Source organism: Rattus norvegicus, chromosome 12 (genome assembly GCF_036323735.1).
Source record: "Rattus norvegicus strain BN/NHsdMcwi chromosome 12, GRCr8, whole genome shotgun sequence".
Lineage (NCBI taxonomy): Eukaryota > Metazoa > Chordata > Mammalia > Rodentia > Muridae > Rattus > Rattus norvegicus.
Window position 1 is genome coordinate 20,800,269 of NC_086030.1, and position 16,103 is coordinate 20,816,371.

Consider the following 16,103-nt stretch of genomic DNA (forward strand, 5'->3'; position numbering starts at 1 on the left):
TTCCTCTTGTGGCTTCCACAGTCTCGGATGATTTGTTTTATTAGAGGAGAGTGGTGTTTGCTACCAACCGGCAGCCCCGGAGGCCCCGGGGAGGCCGACAGATGCCTGAGATGGCCTTGGGCTCAGCCATTTTTTTGCCGTATGCAGATGGGTGAGGCTGGGGATCACTGAGTGCCACATGGGCTCCAGCCTGGTCTAGACTCTTGGGGACATGGACAGAGTCAGGCCCAACACAGCCCCACCTCCTTGGCCACATCTGCTCTGTTATGGGCAAGGGTGAGGGAGGGGACCCAGTGGTTCTTCCGGCTGGGCTATTGGTTGGTTTCTAGCTCTGTTGTTCAGTTTGGGACCCCGGACAAAGCCCATCCCTATGCAGGCTTCTGTGCCTTCCACTGACATGAGGAAGCATCAGTCCTATCTGGCAGAGTTGGGTGTGGGGCAGGCTCCTGCTTAAGTCATGAGGGGACAGCACCCCAGAGTCAGACCTTCCAATGTGTTTGTCATTCCCCATGCGCAGCTCTGCAGGGGCCCATTTCCTACAGCAGGTTGGGGTGAAGCTGGGCTGAAAGGATTCAATGGTATTGAATCCTGGCTATTTTACTGGGATCTAGATTTGGTCCAGGCATGGTATTTGAATATTTAAATAAAAAGCAGATTTTATGTATCATTATTATTTTTATTATTAATCATTATTATTATTGGTGGTGGTGATGATGATGGTGGTGGTACTGTGCATATGCGTATACGTCCTTGTGTGTGTGTGTGTGTGTGTGTGTGAGACAGCATATATATGGAGGTCAGAGGCCAACTTTCAAGAGTCGGTCCTCTCCATTGTGGGTTCTGAGGCCTGAGTTCAGGCCATCTGGCTTGTGCACCAAGTGACTTCACCTGCTGATCCATGTCACTGGCCCCAAATTAGACTAAGTTTTCCCAGCTAGGCTTGGTGGCTCATGTCTGTGATATCAAGTATTTGGGAGGGAGGTTGAGGCAAGTAGATCTTAAGTTCAAGACCTACTGAGTGTGTTCAAGGCCAACTGGGGTACCTTATGGAGACCTTGTCCTAAAAAGTAGAAGGAAGAATGAAGATAGAGCTTAACAGTAGAGCCCCTGCCTAGAATCCCCCAGTGAGGGGCTGGGGGCGTGGCTCAGTGGTAGAGCCCCTGCCTAGAATCCCCCAGTGAGAGGCTGGAGGTGTGGCTCAGTGGTAGAGCCCCTGCCTAGAATCCCCCAGTGAGGGGTTGGTTTGTGGCTCAGCAGTAGAGGTCCTGGCTAGAATCCCTCAGTGAGGGGCTAGAGGTATTCAGGGATAGAATGTAGGAGGCCCTGGGCTCCTTCTGCCCTGCTACAAACTAAAGCTCAGTTTTCTTGGAGCATCTGCTCTTTTCTGTTCAGATGCTGTTCAGTACAGGCTCTGCACTCTTAGGTTTGTATCTGGCCTTGGTGCTGGATAGATGATGCTCTTACCACAGTGCTGGGTAGAGGTTATAGGGAGGGATCAGGAAGCTCTCCCTGGCTCCAGGGGACCTGAGCGTTCACCCTGGAGGCAGCGGCCAGCCTGGGCCCGGTCTCCATTTCACTCTCCTCTGCCTGGGAATCGCTCCCGCCACACATGCCGCAGCTGCCATGCACCTGGCTTTCTGGGAAACTATGAAATGAGATTTTCTCAGGATTCTGCTCTGGGGAGTGGTGCTGGGAGTTGGGGGGGTGAGGCTGGGAAGAACCTCTGGTGACATATTAACCCTTTCTACTATGGAGATGTTTCTCAAATAAGCACAGCATGGGTGCTCCTGCCTTTAGATCACTTCGCAGCTCACAGCTGCCCGCCAGCCTGCTCAGCTTTGATCGGTTCTGTTAACTGGACTCTGGATCCAGCATGGAAAAATCTTTCTAGCTCTTACTGGAGGCTGCCCAGCCCGGAGTGGGCACGATGAACACATCCTTTATATGTGAAGGTCACCAACATCTTACCCTGTGTTCTCCTGGCTCCCCCACAACGGGATGTTCTCTGCTTTCCTGGAGGCTCACGCTGTCAACCTAAAGGGCACTGTCTGAGGTTCAGCTACATGGGTCAGGAAGAAGAATGCCTTGGGGGTGGCTCTCAGGGCAACCTCTGGCCTCATGTTCCCTAGAGACCTTCAGTGGTCAGAGACTCTTCCCTGTGCCCCTTAAAGAAGAATCCTGATGTCCCTGAGCTAGGATGTGTTCTACCCACAGCAAGGAGGCAAGTGTTAGTTACACTTACCCACACAGGGCAGTGGCATGTTTCTTTAAAAGACCAGACTTTGTTCTGTGCCATTTTAGGTTCTCTGTGCAAATGTCAGCATGAGGATGACATCCAGGACCCTATTGTGTCATACACACATGTCGAGGGTGTGTTCGTGTTCCCAGTCTGATCATATCGTCAGCTCTCAGGAGCTCAGTGGAGGATGTGTCTGCTATCAAGCGTGCTTGAGGTTCTAACTCAGGTTTGGGGTGTTGAAGAGGACCCTTGTAGGGCACTCCCAGGTTCCTGTGCTCCTTCGAGGAACGGCTCTGAGGACCTACCACATCTATGCATCTGGAAAGTTCTTCCCAACATTTGTAGACTTGGGCTGGGTACTGAGCCTTCCATGTTGAACGTGGAGTCCCTAGCCCAAGAAGGCACGGCACATGGCATTTTGTCCACTGAGGGCTGTGGCTGGCAGGTGCTGATCTCCTACCCAAGCACCAGCACAGATGCTTAGATGTGCACAGCAGATTTTATAAATACAATCTGCCAACTAGAGCTAGGCCGTTGGCAGGGGAGTGACCCAGGAGCCTGATGGTCAGGGCTTTCCTCCACAGTGGCTCACACTTCTTTCCAGCCCCCACCTCACCCTTAGGGTTTCTTGGCAGACACTGGGTTGAGGGCAGTGCTGCTTCCAAAGTCAGAGCTGGCAGGACAAGACGGTCCTCTGTCCCTCAGGGTCAACGCAGGGCCAGGCAGCGGGCAGAGGCCGGAGGCGGCCGAGAAGGAAATGGTTGGGATTTGCAGCCAAGGCAGGAAATGGACAAATTGTCGAGGAGGAGCTGGAATGGCAGCTGGAATGTCGCCCCCGGACCCCCTCCCCCAACCCCCAGACGCGGAGCCAAGCCAGGAAGTGCCTGGTGTCTTGGCCAAGGAGCTTTGCCCTTGCTGGGCGGGAGGTTACCCAGTGCCACCTCCGGTCCCAGCTATAGGCTTTTAGGGAGAAGCTCAGAAATAAATTGCAAGGGCCATGGAGCAGCAGAGAGAGTTGGGAGCGCATCCAGGACAGTAGAGTCCTGCCCTCATTACTTTCCACATGGGGCTCCCTCAGCTGCTCTGCTGGGCATATGGGGCTCCTGAGTACCCAGCCTTTCTATGCGTGAGGTGACCGTGCATTTTTAGATGCCATTAGCTTACTGCCCGCTCCACCTGTGATTCTTTTTCACAGTGGAAAACTCCTGCGCAGTTTTTAAAGTCTCGTTCTCACCATAGCTCCTGGATCAAGCTGTTCCTGAAGCATTCCACCCCTCACAAATTTGTGTCCCTTCCCCAATGTTACAGTTCTGACCTATATTGTGTCATTTACCTACCCTTGTATTGTCTCACTGGACTGCAGGGTCCCTGATAAGAGCTCCAACTGGACTCTCTCAAGTTTCCAGAATACTCCAATACCCAACAGGACATCCAGTTGCTGACAGATGTTTGCTGGGCTTGGAAATGCAGCTCCTGTCACATCCGTCAATCACTGTTCAGCTGTTTGAGAGGCACTGAGGAATGGGAATGAGGCTACAGCATGTCCTCTGTGCTCCGGGGCAGGGGTGGGTGGCTGTGCCCCCGCTCACCACTGTTACTCTGTGCACCATTCTTCTTCCTTGGTATCACATCCTTACCTTGCAGTCTGGAGGCCTGTGTTTGAACCCCAACTCTACCCTGCCTTTTTTCAGCACCTCCATTTCACTCTCTGAACAGGACACAGTGCTTCCTCCTCTTCAAGGAGCTGTGGGAGACGCAAGGAGTTAAGCCAGGTGGTGAGCCAGGCATACAGTCCCTAAGCTCGGAACCACAAAAACTGGCATAAATCTCCTCCCCCTCCCAAAGATATTCTTGGCTCAACGACCAAAGAGAGAAGGGCCCTGTGACTGTAGATCTTTAGGCTTGAGGACACCCCGTCCCCCATTTTTGTCTCATGGGGGAAGTGAGCTCCTTAGAGTCACTCAGAAAGGATGCCAGGACTAACTCAAGCTCTGCCTACTTCCATAGCTATAACTCTGGCTTTGTCCCCTAGTGCTTTGCTCCAGTCCAGTCATCAATGGAGGAGTTGGTATCTCTCTTCAGAGCCCTGTGGGAACCAGCTAACTCATAGGATGGAGGTTAGGGGATCTAGTTTTCAATGAGGTAGGCATAGCCAGCAGTTATTGTTACCTGTAATAGACCTATAGGGTTGACCCTGTGGGATCCGGTGGGGTTCAGGGTGCCCAGCAGGGCTAGATCTTTGTACTGGGCAAGGAAAGACATGAGCTGGCATAGGTAACACTCTGGGTTACATTTGGCCTTTCAGGGAGTACCTGGATGTGGGTTGATCTTTGGAGTCTCTGAAGAGGTGGAGGAGAACCGGCCTTGTTCTGCTGTGGGCTCTGACAGACCCAATTTCAACCTGTTCTTCCCATGGAGGCCTGCCAGCAGCAGCCCTGTTCTTTTGAGGCTGGCCAACAGGAGGAGCTGGCCCCTACTGAGGCTAGCCCATAGCAGCTCTATCTGAGGGGGAGAGAAGACTGGGGCTTCTTTGCTCTCACCTAGGCTGTGTCCCCAAAGTTATACCTCTTGCCTGGTGACCTCGTACTTTCTGCTGTTGCTAGGCAACCAACTCCCTTGACCTGCCCCAAAGGTATCAATACTTCTGTGGGACCCCTGACCAGTAGCCAGACTTTCTTTTTTGTTTATTTGTTTTTGAGATTATAATTTATTTTATTTTATTTTTTTAATTTTTTCAGAGCTGGGGACCGAACCCAGGGCCTTGCGCTTGCTAGGCAATTGCTCTACCACTGAGCTAAATCCCCAACCCCGAGATTATAATTTAATAATAACATTTCTCCTTTCCTTTCCTCCTGCCAAACCCTCCCGCATGCCCCTCAGTACTTCCCCTCAAATTCATGGGCTCTTTTTTCACTGTTATTGCATACATACCTGTGTACGTATATGCATATGTATTATATACACATATGAATGTATGAATTATATTCATATGTATATATTAAATACATATATTTGCCTAAATATAACCTTTTGAGTCCACACGATGCTGCTTGCAAGCATATATTCAGAGTTGACCATTTGGCCCTAGACAACCAGTTGGCCTGCTTCTCCTTAGGGGAGACCACCTCTCCCGCTCAGTTTTCCTCAGTTGCCTGTGGCTCTTTCTAAGGGCTGAGGCCTCAAAGGCTTCTCCTTGGCCAGTTTGGCATGTTCTTTGTCACCCTTGCTCAGCTCATGGTTGGATGGTCACATTGGTAAGATGAGGGGTAGCTTCTGATTCGTCCCTAGGAGACACGATCTCACAGCAAACTCTGACTCTTACCATCTCTCCTTTTCTTTTGCTATGTTCTCTGAGCTTTTTGGTTGGGAGTGTATTGTAGAAGTGCCCACCAAGACTGGGGGCCACAAGTAGCAACCAGTCTTTCTGCCTTCCTTCTGCCTTTTTCCTTCTTGCCTCCTTGTTCTAAATTTTTCCTTCTTTCCCTCTCCTTCCCTCTTTGTTCTACCTCCTTCCTCTTTTCTCCCCATCATCCCTCTTCCTCCTCCTCTCCATCTCTCTTTCCTGTTCTTTTTCTTCTTCTTCCTCTTCTGTCTTCTTTTCTCTGCCTCTTCCTCTGCCCCCCTTCCCTCTCGAGTTTCCAGTTTGCTTTCCACAGGGCTGAGTGGTGCCTGAGGACAGCTGACAGAGTCTTGCCCCAGAGAAGGTGTGTGGAGGTTCAGTCATACCCTCTCTGCAGCTCTGCATGGGGGCACAGGCTCTGGGCTGGCGTGTCAGGAGGACCTGTGGGCCCAGTGTAGTCTCTAATGCACCGGGGGACTGACACACCAGTCAGCAGGACCTACCCATGCTGGGGATAAAAACATTACAGACATATGTCAGCTTTAGAGGCCCAGTCAATGGGCCTCTCTGACTCTCTGGAGTATCTGCCTGTGCGTCCTGCCTGCAGAGCCACTTGTAGATTTCTGAGAGAGATCTGGCTAGTTACTCAGCTGCTGTGCGGTCTCACGTTGCCGCTAACACTGTGTTGTGCAATGAGCTCATTGTCCCCAAGCCTCTTTGTCTACTAAGTGGGTCCAAGGTGCTCACTCAGGGATGTAGCAAGGGCCCAGGGAGGTAACCAGGCTTTGTAGCCAAGGAACAGCTCTAGAGTCTCCTGTACCTGGCCTAGGCATTTCTAGATTCTCTCAGAGGCTCTCAGGCTGGGGTAAGAACCAAGAGAGGATGTCAGGGCTGGTCAACTTTATCTGGGATCATCCCACTTGAGTATCTTCTATTGCTCTAGGCAGGCCCCCCATCTTATCAATGTTCTGGTCCCTTGCTTCAAGGACAGCTCCTCTGGTCACTTCAAGGGTTGCTGTGACCTTCTGAGAAGAATGTCTAAGCCCAGAGGCTTGGAGCCATTAGAAAGGTCAGGGTGTGTGGGCACCGTTGCAGAAACGTGCGACTGAGATTAAAATGCAGAATATCCTAGTCTCCAAATCTTACCTGCCAAGAACGGAGGATTCGTGGAACTGGAAGATCTCATTTTGCCCCATGAGCCTCTGGAGTCAAAGCTTGTGTCTTCACCTCACTGAGTGAAAGTTTCCAGAGTGGTCTGCGGGGTGGGCAGAGCAGGAGAGAGCCTTTTTGAAGAAGCAGGAAGGCCAAAGCTCTGATTGAGAGAGAATCTGTGACCAAAAAGTGTCCATCAGGAGCCAGCCGTGTGCGGAAGCCCCGCCTAACCACCCTTTCCCAGGTCCTTGTCCTGTGAGGAATGAGGTGGGAGAGAAAGATAGGTACAGAAAACCTGAAGGAAGTTGTGGGACCATGGCGGCAGGCAGTGGGGGAGCAGTCACTTGAACAACCCTGCTCCTGCCCGCTGCCCAAGGATGGATTAGGCCAGGTCCTCCCTTGGTGGCCAATGGGGAGGACCCACTCCAGCAGCTGGACCTGTGCTCACAGGTGCCCAAGTCCCAAGTTCACTGCCAGCAAGCAGACTGGAGCTAAGGAAACATTTCGTTTAGGTGTAAACAGATAGCAGTGGAATTCTTTTCTCGGGCTATGGGGACATAGGCCTTGGGTGGCGAAACCTGGGATATAATTAGGGCATAGTAGTTCTTGTCTTTAACCAAAGTGCTGAAGGGAGGCCCAGCAGGGTAAGTTGAACCCTGCCAGGCCTTTAAGGCTCACCCTTGACAAGCTGGAGGACAGCAAGGATGAAGGTAACCACCTCCATGTTGGAGGAGTGGGAAGCCTCCTGGGGACTCTGCCAGCAGCTGTGTCCAGCTGGCCTGGTCCTATGGACATCATCTTTTTGGTCCTCCTGCCCCTGCCAACCACTGAGCCCCTAAGGGTTGGCACTGGGCCCATCTCTTTTCCCTACGCCCAGCAGGTGTCTTATCACGTGTGTGCAGCGTGGTACCCAGTGTGTGCCCCTCCCTCTTGTCTCTTTGCTACCAGTACTCACTTCTCTATTGGAAATCAGCAATTGTACATGGGCTGGGTCTCTTGGTGCAAGGATGGGAGACCCAGGTCTTGCCATTGCAAGAGGCTCCCCAGAGCCCCGTCCCTGCAGACTCCCCCTTCCCAGAGCATCCCACGTCATCGAAAACAAAAGCCAAGAATTCTGAGGGGCCCCTGGGGTGTGTGACAGCATCTGGCTGGGCTCCAGGAATCACCACAGGCATGTCTGGGAGCTGGCAGGTGGCCAGGACATGTCCCTGCGGCTGCCCATGGGGTGTGGGAGGAGGTAAGGAGTGGGCTTTTTCCTCCGGGAGCTTCCATGAGAGGTTTTGTCTCTAACCAAAAGGATGACCCACCTTTCAACCACCCCCCATACCCCCAAGCCTAGGTTCTGCATTAGGAAGCTATTTCAGTTGTCTCTGCCAGGGATAGGACAGGAGCTAGGCTTAAAATACCAGTGTGCACCACTAGCTTCCTTGTTACCTCTACTCAGATTTGGGGAAACTGAGGCTCAGGTGATGGCATATCTGTATCTGTGTTCCCAGAGTCTAGCTGAAGCTCTCAGCGAAGCTTCCTATATGAGGTTTTGGGTACCTGTGTTTGCATGTTCTCATTCATTCATGTGGAGGCCTGACAACCTCAGGTGTCATTCCTTAGGCACCGTTTAACATTCTTTGAAACAGAGTCTCCCATTGGCCCAGAACTTGCTGAGCAAGCTAGCAACGTTGGCCAGTGAGCACCAGAGATTCCTCTGTCTCCATCGTCCCAGAGGTGTATACCACAGTGCCAGGCATTTTTATGTAGGTTCTGGGGATCGAACTCAGATCCTTAGGCTTGCTCAACAGTCACTTTACCAACCGAGCTGCTTTCTCTGTGGAAGGTTGTTTCTGTGAAGCTTTCCTGTGACGGCCTCAGAGGGGATGCAGGTTTGCCTGCTTCAAAGACTGCAAAACAGTGCTAGGTAATTGTAAGAAGCGTGGTAGACTCCAGGAAGACTCAGCTTTCCCTGTGAAGAAGCCTGCGCTCTGGGTGGGCCCTAAGGGGCAGATCTGGGCTGTACCAGAGCCCCCCGTGACCACATGCCCGTCCCCAATGGGCATCTGCAGCCCCACAGGCATGGATCTTCTCAGCCTAGGCCTGTGCCTTTCAGGACTAAATCAAAACAAAACTCCAAACCGTGAGGCAAAGTTGTTTAATTTAAATAATGAGCAGCCTGGTGTAGGGTCAAGTGCTAGCAGTTCTGTCACCAGCCTGTGTGGCCTTGGGGACTTCGTCCTTTATTTTCTCTTTAACTGGATATTTTATGTATGCATCCAGGGCTATGTCAAGAGCTCTCTTACACATCTACTGTGGGCATGAGTTTGTATGTAGAAACTGCTTGAAGGGTCTGGGGCGATGGCTCCATCAGGAGAGACAATGGCACACAAACACGCAGACATGAGTCGGATCCCCAGAACCTGTGTAAAAATCCCGGCCTGGCTGCGCATGCCTGTAAACCAGCAGTGGAGAGCAGAGACAGGAGGATTCATCGGCTCTCTGGCAAAAAAAAAAAAAAAAGTGATGGGAAATAAGGAAATGACCCTACACTGACCTCTGGCATTCACACACACACACACACACACACACACACACACACACACACACACACACACTGACCTCTGGTATTCATACATGCATACACACACACACACATACACACTGACCTCTGGTATTCATACATGCATACACACACACACACACACACACACACTGACCTCTGGTATTCATACATGCATACACACACACACACACACACACACACACACACTGACCTCTGGTATTCATACATGCATACACACACACTGACCTCTGGTATTCATACATGCATACACACACACACACACACACTGACCTCTGGTATTCATACACACACACACACACACACACACACACACACACACACACCCATTCTTGGATGGCTAGGGACTGTGGTGGACAGCTCAGTGGTAGAGCTCTTGACTAGCATGTGCATGGAGCTAGATTCAATTCCTGGTACTGTGTATAGAGCCTATCTGACACCCAAGGACAGCTCCATAGGTGTATGAGCATGGTACTTAATTTACAGGCTTGCTGTAAGTAAAGCAGGCTCTTTCTGGGTCATGGAGTGTCTCACAGGTATGCCTGCACCCATGTGCCTTATGTCCGCACTTGTTCCAGGGCTCTGGCATCCCCTTGGATGGATGGACACAGCAGGTAGGAGAGGGACTAGCCCAAAAGTACCTGCCCAGAGCTGAGGCCATCCTGGCACTGGGTACCACAGACTTCTGTGGATTTGGCAGAGGCATCCTGCATCTCCTCTTGGACATCAGGTATGCGTACACTCTTAAGAGACATCCTGTGTTCCTGTTAGCCTGGTCCTGGAACACTGAACAGGGATCTGAGCCCAGACTGTACGCACCCATAGCTAAAGCTTGGCTGGAAGGGAACACTGAAGACTCCAGAGAGGGATCGATATAGAACTCATGTCCTGTTCTCCTGGTCTCAGTGTCTCCTGCATCTTCCCTGTGTTCCTCCCTCAGAGTGAGGGATGGCAGGGGAGAACGTCGTTCCTAACAGCACCATCCTAAGCCAGCCTGTGCCTCTCTTTCCATATGCAGGGTAGGGAATTTTCAATACTCGTGTCTTCCCTTAGGGTCCAGGGTAGGGTCAGCTGAGCAAGGAAGGAGTAAGGGACAGCCAGTCCCTGCCTCGTAGCCATACAAAAGTTGTCGACTCTTGAGACTTGCAAGGCACTCTGCTGAGCAGCCAAGCCCTGGTAGTGCAGGGTGATCTCAGCTTTCATACCTTGCAAACCTACTGCAGTCAGTACCAGGCAGTCCTCTACAAACTCTATCCAATCCCTGAGCACCGCATGAGTGTGGCACAAGAATCACAGAGTACTCCATGAACGCAGAATCTAAGGCACAAAGACACAGGGCTTCTTGCCCAAGGTCCCTTTATAATGTCCCGATTCTGGCAGTTGGGACCTTGGACAGATCCTGAGTTCTTGGCTCAGGGTCTCTCAACAACAGTAATAATAGTCTTTCCCTTGCTTGGATGTGGACCATAGTGGCTGGGGTTCTTCCTACACAAGCCAGTGCTCTGTGGTGACCATACATGTTTTCCGAGGCGGTTATAAGCAGGACTATAAATGACAGGAACTAAGCCTCTTTCATTGGAGGCTGAACGTCTCTCTTAAGTGTCCTGGGATTGGTTCCCTCTGAAGCTCTAGGGCAAATCTCTCTCCCACCAATCCATTAGGGTTTTTTTTCAGTCCATTTTTCCCCTGTGCAACTGTTTCTCACAGGATCCTAGATGCTATGACTTAATGGCTCTTCTGGAAGTTTCTTCATGCTCCCACTGGAGCACCAAAGGCTCTGGGGCTTTGAGATTTCTGTCCTCATAGGCGTGGCTTCCAGGAGGTTCAGGGTGGAGAACAGCTCTTGGAACTATTCTGAGATTACCACAAATGTCACCTTCCTGTGAGCAGGGACTTTTCTCCAGACATGGCTGGGTGATGTCATCACAAATTAAAAGGGCTTTGCTGGGCGTGGTTAGAGGTATGGCCTCAGTGTCTGCAGGGTTGTGGTACGACCACTGAATACTGGAGACCCCAGGTTGGTAACCTTCTGCCGGGCTCTGAGTATTAAGTTTGCTTGGAGGATCCAGATCTGAGTCTGGGAAAATCAGAAACTCTAGGCAAGAGGTTTGTTTGTTTACTTTGGATGTGATTCTGAGTCCAGTTAAATGACCAATCTGGTCATCTCTCTTGGGAGGCCCCAGGGGCCACCCCTCAGAGGACAAGATGGATGAAGGGCAATGTGATTTCCTCAGGAATAAGCCTAGGTAATGCAAACTTTTTAACTTGTAAGGCCATCATTTGGAGACCCACTTCCTTCTGAATAATGTTAGGAGACCAGGAGACGTGATCCCTCCCTTGAAGGATAATTAAGAAGCATGGATGGGTAGCTAGACTTGAAGCTTGGAAACATCACTCAACAGCCAGGTCTCCCAAAGCTAAGTTTTCTTCCTGAGATGGGAGGAAGGACTGGGGAAAGGAGAGAATGATTTAAATTGATAGGTACATGAGGTCTGGGGAGATGACTGGTGGGTAAAGTGCTTTTCAAACATGATGACCTGAGTTTAAATCCCTAGCACCCATATAAAAGTCTGGGTGTAGGACATGGCTTTGCAATCTCATTCTCGAGAAACAGGTAGATTTCTGGAGATTACTGACCAGCTTACAGGTGAGCTCCAGGTTCACTGAGAGATCATCCTGTCTCAGAGAGAGAGAGAGAGAGAGAGAGAGAGAGAGAGAGAGAGAGAGAGAGAGAGAGAGAGAGAGAGAAAGAGACTTGGAATCGACAGCTGCCTTCCATACATGCAGGCACATTTGCACACACCCATACAAACAGACAGAAGCAGGTATGCACACATGCACACATCAATAAATGAATAATCTTTAAAATGAGTAGATTGATAGCTGAAATAAAGTGTCTCAGGCTTACATTAAAAGTTAAAAAGAGGATTGGGGATTTGGCTCAGTGGTAGAGCGCTTGCCTAGCAAGCGCAAGGCCCTGGGTTCAGTCCCCAGCTCCGGAAAAAAAAGAATAGAAAAAAAAAAGCTAAAAAGAAACAGATGATGCTACGCTTAGTCATATATTCACTAAATTGAATGTAATACAGTGCCATTTGCAGTTAAAATGTAAAATTAAGGTAATTCATTCTTTAAAACAAATGCTCTTTGGTATTTGTACCACTGAGCCATGTCCCCACCCTCTCACTGGCATAATCTCTGCAGGTGCTCTACTACTAAGCCACGCGTGCATGCACGTGTGCACGCGCGCGCGCGCGCGCGCACACACACACACACACACACACCATAGAGCTCCTCAATGGGGCATTCCAGGCACCAGCTTTACCACTGAGCCACGCCCCCAGCCCCTCACTGGGGGATTCTAGGCAGGGGCTCTATCTCTGAGCCACGCCCCCAGCCCCTCACTGGGGGATTCTAGGCAGGGGCTCTACCTCTGAGCCACGCCCCCAACCCCTCACTGGGTGATTCTAGGCAGGGGCTCTATCTCTGAGCCACGCCCCCAGCCCCTCCCTGCCCCCAGTATTGCTATACTGTTAAGCATCTCAGTTTGGGAAATACTTGCCTGTACTAAGTTCTCATAAAAAATTTTAATTGAAAACTCAATCACTTAGCTTGTGCCCTGAACCACACTTAAAGTTTCTTTTTATTGTAATACCAAAATATTCATTTTTATTCACATTCTCAAAGACAGAAATGCCTCAGTTTTAAAATTTTTCCACAGGCTATTTTCTGAGCATGTTTTGTATGATTAAAGACTGTTGGCATTTCCTCTTTCTGTCATTTCTTCATTTCTTTGGCTCATTCTGTTCTTTTAATGCTTGCCCTTTTCTTTATTTGTAGAACCTATTTATATATCGGGAGCCATTAACCCTTTGACTATCACAGAATGGGAAAATGCTTGCTCATTCTGTTACGCATCTGTTTAATCCCGGAACAATTTTTTTGTCAAACAAAAGGTTTTGAGTTTTTATGTAGAAATCATAGAACCCCCTGCCCTATGCTTTCTAGGCTCTTATAGGTGACTTATTTATTTCAAATGCGTTTTATTTGCAGGCCAGTGAGGTGACTCAACTTGAGCCTGGACCAGATGAACCGAGTTTGAGATGGAAGGAGAGACCTGACTACTGAAAGTCTCTAGTTTGGCGTCCACACACTGTGACTTGTGCCCGTGCACATGTGCACACATATGAACACATATGCAAATGAATAAATACATGTATGAAAAGCTTTTTAAAATTATTTTATTTTGAAATAGTTGTCCAAGCTGAGGGAGGGAGATCCTAACACGGTTTCAAATGAAACACTGGAAAGTTCTCTGCATAGTGTGTGTGTGTGTGTGTGTGTGTGTGTGTGTGTGTGTTTGTGTGTGTGTTTGTGTGTGCGCGTGCGCGCGTGCGCCCACGTGTGTGCAGGTGTGTGTGCGTGCACGGTTTATGCATGTACATGGAAGCTGGAGTTCGATGCTTTGGGCAGGGGTTCTCGGGTGGACTCAGAGATTATGGGTTTGGCTAGGCTGGCTGGCCAGCTTGTTCTGGGGATTCCCCGTCTTGTCCTCTGGGGTGCTGGGATTACAGGCAGGCTGCCAGACCTACCTGGTATTTATTTACTTGGCTGCTGGACATCTGAACTCACGTCCTCACACTTGCCTGGCAAGTGCTCAATCCACTGAAGCAGCACCCAGCTTTAGTATTGAGAAGTTTTACCACTGCCCAGTGCTGTGAATATGTCCCACCCTCAACGCCCACACCCCTTTGCCTCCTTTTGTTTGGTTGCCTATTTGAACTGCAGCAGTGAAGACTTTGCTCGTTTTTCCTATCTCTGCCCCTTCGGAGCACGGCTCTTTCAGAAGCAGACCTACTACCTTGCAACCGGCACACAGCAACCATCACACACTTCTCTTAAAAGAAGCTTTATTTTTATTGTACGTGTCTAGGTGTGTATTAGTCAGGGTTCTCTAGAGTCACAGCACTTATGGAATGTCTCTATACATTAAGATAATTTTTTGGGAATGACTTACAGTCTGTAGTCTGACTAAGCCAACAATGGGCAGCTTTTTCCAAGAATTTAGTAATTGCTCAGTCTTACGAGGCTAGTTGTTTAAGCTGGTCTTCTGTAGAAGTAGGTTCCAGATGTGCTGGCACCGGACAAGGTGCAACTGGACAGAGAAGAGTGAGTGGTCTTTCTTCTGACATCCTTATGTGGGCCTCCAACAGAAGGTATGGACCAGATTAAAGATGTGAACCACCACGCCTGCATTTGGAACTTGCTCTGTCCCAGGTTGGCCTTGAACCCAGAGTTCTGCTTGCCTCAGTCTCCTGGGATTGAAGGTGTACACTACCTTGCTTGGGCCTAAGTTTTTCATGGCCACTATGCCTCAAGATCTGGATTAAAACTGTGTTTCAGCCCATGTCAAGATCCAGGTCAGAAGCCTGTGTCTTCCAGTCTCAAGATCAGGGTTACAGGTGTGTGCCCTCCATTTCTGGGTTGTAGTTCATTCCAGATGCCGTTGACAACCAGGAATAGCTATCACATGGTGTTTTGCCTGCATATATGTATGTGCACCACATGTCTGCCCGATGCCCACAGAAGCCAGTGTGTGTGTGTGTGTGTGTGTGTGTGTGTGTGTGTGTGTGTGTGTTTTCAGATCCCCTGGAATTAGAGTTACAGACTGTTGTAAGTTGCTGGAACCTGGGTCCTCTGGAAGAGCAGACAGTGCTCTCAATCATTAAATTCTGCTCATACTTACTGCATATACTTTGACATGTATATACATGACAGTGCATGTATATAACAGCACTAGGTTGGGGGGCGATGAGCTTGTAGTACCCACTTGCCCTGCCACAGTTTACAGTGCCACCCAAGTTTACAATCCTGTGGGTGTCCTCACAAAGGTTGTGTCCCTGCCGTGTATCTAATTCAGATTAGCTGTCTCTCTTTTTCTTTTAGTCCAGACTGACCTCCAATTTCTCTAAGTAGATGAGGATGACCTTGAACTTGTGCATTCATGTGCACACGTGCACTTGTGTGCAAGTACAAGTTCCAGTGATCACGTGTGTCCTGCTCTATCACTCTCTGCCTTACCCCCTCGAGACAGGCTCTCTCACTGAATCTGGAGCTAGGCAGACAGCCATCTTGCCCCACAGTCTTTCTGACTGCACCCCCAGGAGCACTACCAATAGATGTGTGTAGCCATGCTCAGCCCTTTATATCGAAGCTGGCATTTGAACTCAGGCCCTCAAATATACACAGCAAGTATTCTTATCCATGCGGCCATCTCCCTGCCCAGACCTTGACTCTTTTGCCTCTGCCTCCACCCGCTGAGTGCTGGGATTTTAAGTGCAAACCGCCATACCTTATATGTGGTGCTGGAAAGTCAAGTTCAGGACTCTCGTGCCTTGAGACTTTTGTCCTTTACTATCTACTGTAACGCTAAGTGCTGTCCTCTAAGATTTGATATCTGCACCTAGCCTGAGGGACCCTGCTCCCAGTCAATTCTGATTGGCAAATAAAGGTGGGGGCAGTCAACAGCTGAGGAGAAGAGGCATAGGGGCGTCCAGGAGAGAGATCATGAGGAAGGGGAGAAAGAGAGAACGGCAGGGATAGAGAAACAAGAAGAATGGCAATGGCCTCTGGGCCAAGAGAGCATGGCCCAGACGGCTGCCAGTTGAGCTAAGAGCAGCCCAAACAAAGTGCAGTAAACAACAACATGGGTATGGATAGGAAAGTGGATTCTGACAGCACGGAGGGCAGGCAGCTGCCTGGCTGTTGTGCTGCTTCAGACAAATTAAAATATAAGGCTGTGTGTG